The sequence below is a fragment of the Tupaia chinensis genome, unplaced genomic scaffold, assembly GCF_000334495.1.
Source record: "Tupaia chinensis unplaced genomic scaffold, TupChi_1.0 Scaffold000270_2, whole genome shotgun sequence".
NCBI classification, from domain to species: domain Eukaryota; kingdom Metazoa; phylum Chordata; class Mammalia; order Scandentia; family Tupaiidae; genus Tupaia; species Tupaia belangeri.
Genome location: NW_006159751.1, coordinates 3,869,882 through 3,874,923, shown reverse-complemented (window position 1 = coordinate 3,874,923; position 5,042 = coordinate 3,869,882). Strand labels below are relative to the sequence as shown.

The following is a 5,042-nucleotide window of genomic DNA, read 5'->3' as shown; positions in this document are numbered from 1 at the left end:
CGTCATTTTGGTTAATTACTGGAAGGTGGCGGTTATGGCCAAAAGGCGAACAGTATAGATTCTAATGTTAACCTTAACTCAGAATGGAGATGATTAGGAAAGGTATTTTAAGGCCTGTGGTGCTTGAGTAGAATCTTGAAAGCAAATTAGTATTTGGTGAAGACATAATGCAAAGGGAATGACAGCCTGTACAAATGCACAGAGGCATTTGAGAATGTGGCGTTATCGTGGAGCCATAAATACCTTGCCATGACAAGAATATCTGCTGATTTTAAGGGGCCTATAGTTGAGAGCAGAGAATAAGTGACATAGTAAGATTGTGAAGCATTTATATGATATGCTAAAAAAAAGTTAATGTGTTTTCCTAGAGGAAATGTGAGTCATTGGTGAATTTCAGTAGGGTGAGTGCTAGTAATTTATGTTCACAAGAATTACATGGTGGTGTGGAGGATAAGATTGAGGAAGGAATGAGATTGGAAGAAGACTGGTTAAGTTAGAAGAGAAATGACCCCTGTACAAACTGGTATTAACACTTAAGTGAAAAGAGTGAGATTTGACAAATAATTATCAATAGAACATAGAGATTAACTCACTTGATTAATGAGAGGGATAGAATTTAAAGATGTGCTTTAGACTAATGAGTGGATGGTGGTGCTGGTTAAAGTCAGTATGAAGTTCACTGTTTCTGTGGGTGGAAGGTGTTTATGAGTTTATTTTGAGGTATTTTGAGTTAAAAATACGTGTTGGGGGGAATCAGCAGATAGCATAATGGTTACGTTGCTGGACTCCCATGTAGTTGACTATGGTTCGAATTCTTGTCCCGGCAGCTTAAAACTCATGCCAGGCATGTGTGTGTGTGCGTACCTAAGATCCCGAGAGGAGAATGGAGGAGAAGGTATTACAGTGGGGCCATCCTCCTGGGGATTGATTTCTCTCTTTTTGTCTCTCTGTCTCTCTGGTGAGCTCACACAGCCTATAGCAAAAGTCTCTTTTAAAAAAAGTGTCAGGACTTAGAAATGTTTATTAGATATTTGAATATGGATCTAAAATTGAAAGAAGTTTCTAGGAAACTTCTGGAACCATTTGTATATTGGCGATCCAGGGAAAGCATTAGAATGGAAAAGAGGTGAAGGTAAGGGTGGCACACTATGATGTACCTGTGAGGATCATGGGACAAGTACAAGTTTTCTACAATAGATTTTTTTTGAGAGAGAGATATTTTTGCTATAGGGCATGTGCACTTGCCAGAGAGAGAGACAAAGAGACAGAAAGCGAGAAATCCCCCTTCCAGGGTGATGGCCAACTGAAGTCCCTTCTTCTCCATTCTCCTCTTGGGTATGCATTTACGCATGCCCGGTGTGAGTTTTAAGCCGCCAGGTCCGTGACTCAAACAGTGGCCAACTACTGGGGAGTCCAGTGACGTGATTATTACACCATCTGTTGGTTCCACTACAATAGATGTTTTTTCATGTTTTTGCTAGAGTGCATGTATGCTCACTAAAGAGACACAGAGAGAGAAGGAGAGGAGAAAGTATCTTCCATGGGAAGCATCCTCTGCAGTCCCTTCTCTTCCATCTTTCCCTCTGTTTGAGAGTTTGGGCACTGATGCCCTGCCTGTTCCTCAAACTGCCAGCTCCAGGACTCATACAAGGTGGTGGACCATGTGGGATTCAGCTGCCTCGATCACTAGGCTGTGGAGCTGGCCTCTCTAAGAGATTTTAAGAATGTTAGAATGATTAAGTATTTTTTCTATATCTACCAATACATGAAGGATAAAGTAAGATACAGGTGGAGAGTCCAGCCGGTGGTGTGGTGATTGAGGTGCTGGACCCCCTGCCTGGTTGATGGTGGTTCGAGTCGTGGCCCTGGCAACCTGTTTCTCACTTTCCTTCTCTCTGTCTCTCGCTGGTCAAAGTTAAAAATGAATAATAATGATGAATAAAATGAAATAAAATAATTCTTCTAAAAAAGATAAGGATGAGAAAATGTTAGGTTGATCAATCAGGAATTTAATTGGAAACATCAAGACCAGTGCTTTGTAAACCCTGGCCATTTAAATATTATAAACTAATACCTTTTTTTTGTTTTTAGAACTTTGCTACTCAAAGTGTGCTCGAATTTGGCTTCTCTATCAGGGAGGTTGCTAGAAGTACAGAATCTGCATTTTAAAAGATCCTCAGGTGATTCCTATGCACATTATGGTTGATAATCACTGCTTTAGAAATCATCTTTTCCAGCACGAAGAAGTAAAAAGCTTGCTTTGTGAAGAAAAAAAAATGATAGCATTTGGAATTTTTATGTTTTTAAATTATTATAGTAGCTAAAGCTAGGATCTACATACGGATTGGTTTTTTTGACATCTATAAAACAAATGTTCCAGGACCAGCAGATGGCATAATGATTATGTTGCTGGACTTCCACGTAGTCAACCACAATTGAAGTCCTGGACCTGGCAGCTTAAAACTCATGCTGGTCACGTGTGCGTGCATGCCCAAAATCCCGAGAAGAGAATGGAGAAAAAGGAACTGCAGTGTGGCCATACCCCTGGGGGCTGATTTCTTGCTTTCTGTCTCTCTGTCTCTCTGTCTCTCTTTGTCTCTCCATTGAGCACACACACCCTATAGCAAAAATCTCTCTTATAAAAAAAAAAAATCTTCAAGTGTTCCAACACCAAAGGAGGTAAGTTCATGATAATAGAAACACCAAACTAGTTCCTGTTTGCTGACTTAACTTTGAGGAGTTGATACAAGGGATAACTTTGTGAATTTGAGTTTCTAACCTAAATGACTATATATATGTATTGACACAATAATGTATCTTTATAATCTTTTTTTTTTTATGAGGTAGTGGGAAAGGGAGATAGGCATTTTTAACAGAATCTCACCAAACTGCAATTTTCCTGCCCCGGTCTCCTAATTAGCTAGGATTATGAGTGGGTGCCATTGTGCTCTGTTTCGGTTGGCCTGGGAACTGAACCTGGGCCTTCAGTGTGACTTTCAGCTTTGGGCAGGGGTTGTCATAGCACTTGTACCACTGTGGTTGGGCCACTTTTTTAATAATTCTTTCAGACTATTCAGTTTGGAACAATTTATTTGCTTATAATTTATTTTTGATAGATTTTTGCTATAGGGCATGTGTACTTGCTAGACAGACAGAAAGTGAGAACTCACTCCCCGGAGGGTTGGACACATCACAATCCCTTCTTTTCCATTCTCTTCTCGGAATTTTGGGCACACACATGCAGACTCATTTTGAGTTCCTAGTGTCCGGGTCTGGGAATTGAACTACAATCGACTATGTGGGAGTCCAGTTCCTTAACCACTGCACCACCTTCTGGTCCCGGTTCTGAGTAATTTTTAAATAGTCATTGGCTAAAAACCAGTTTTGACCAAAAAGTTTGAGTGTGGAATCAGTTAATAGTGAAAAATTAGTGTTCACTTAGAAATGTCGTTCTCCTACAAAAACCAACAATAATAAAACTATCCACAGTCACATATTTGGGGAATAAATATAAATTGTAAAAATTTGCTTTAGGTGTTTTATCTTGCAATTATTGGCTTGAAAACTATTTTAATGATTTTAATTTTTGAATTGTGATAGCTCTGCAGTAAGTATTTAGTCCTATGCTTCCTTTACCTTATAAAAATTTTGTGGCAGCTGAGAAACTGATTAAAAATTCAATTTGAGGGACCAACAGGCGGCATGGTGGTTAAGGCTGGATACTCCCACATGGCTGACCACGGTTCAAGTCCTGGACCTGGTGGCTTGCTTTTTCACTTTCTCCCTCTCTCTCTATGTCGCTCTCTGGTCAAATTAAAGTAAATGGATGAGTAAATTAAAACAAAATTAAATAAATAATTCTTTGGAAAAAATTTCAATTTGATGCCAGGCAGTGGTACACTGGTAACAAAATTGAGTCCACATGGGAAAAAAATCCTGGTTCCCAGGCTAGGAGGTGTCCTGGTGGTTAAGGAACTTGACTCCCACATGGCAGACCATGGTTCAAATCTCAGACCTTGTGCCTTGCTTTCTTACTTCCCCTCTCTCTGTCTTTGTGTGTCTCTGGTGAGTACACATGCTCTATAGCAAACTTAAAAAACAATAATAGTAAATAAAAAAAACTTTTAAAAGTCCTGATTCCCATCTTGAGACCTCTCTGAACATGCCATGCATGTGTGTACATGCCCATGATCCATGTTCCCTCTCATCATCCCCCAACTATGGAAGAAATAAATAAAATCTTCTAGTCATGTGATGGACTAACACAATTTTAGAACAGGAGAGAAGTGTTCATTTCCAAGGTCATCTTTTTCCTTTTATTAAGATTTTTGTCATAGGGCATGCGTGCTTGCCCAGAGTGCAAATAAAGGGAGAGTAAGAGGAAAACTGAGAAATCACCCTCCGCCCCCTATGGGGGGATGGTTATGCTGTAGTCCATTCTCTTCTTCGGATTTTGGGCATGCATGCGCACATGTCTGGGATGATTTTTTTTTTTTTTTTGGAGAGATTTTCGCTATAGGGTGCGTGCGCTCACCGGACAGACAGAGACATAGACAGAAAGTGAGAAATCACCCCCCGGGGGGGATGGTCATGCCGCAATCCCTTCTCCTCCATTCTCTCGGGATGTTGGGCACGCACGCACACGCGCCCTGTGTGAGTTTAAGTCACCTGGTCCGGGACTCGAACCGCGGTCGACTACGTGGGAGTCCAGCAACATAGCCATTACGCTAACTGCTGGTTCCCTGGCATGATTTTCAAGCTGCCAGGTCCAGGACTCAAACTGCGAGAGATGTGTGGGAGTCTAGTGCCTTAACCACCATACCACTTGCTGGCCCCTGCAAGTTTTTTTTCTTTTTTTTTTTTTAAGAGAGATTTTTTGCTATAGGGCATGTGCACGTGTTGGAGAGACAGAGACAGAGAGACAGAAAGGAAGAAATCTCTTCTCGGAGGGATGGTTGCGTTGCTATCCCTTCCCCTCCATTCTCCTCTCAGGATCTGGGCACACATGCACACATGCCTGGCATGAGTCTTTTTTTTTTTTT

At 41.0% G+C, this 5,042-nt stretch overlaps 1 protein-coding gene across 1 annotated transcript in view; it reads left to right on the top strand.

The window, feature by feature from the left end:
- The window catches only part of RSBN1 (round spermatid basic protein 1), a gene marked incomplete in the record, with an annotated part of 62,698 nt that overhangs the window by 22,159 nt on the left and 35,497 nt on the right, over window positions 1-5,042 (top strand).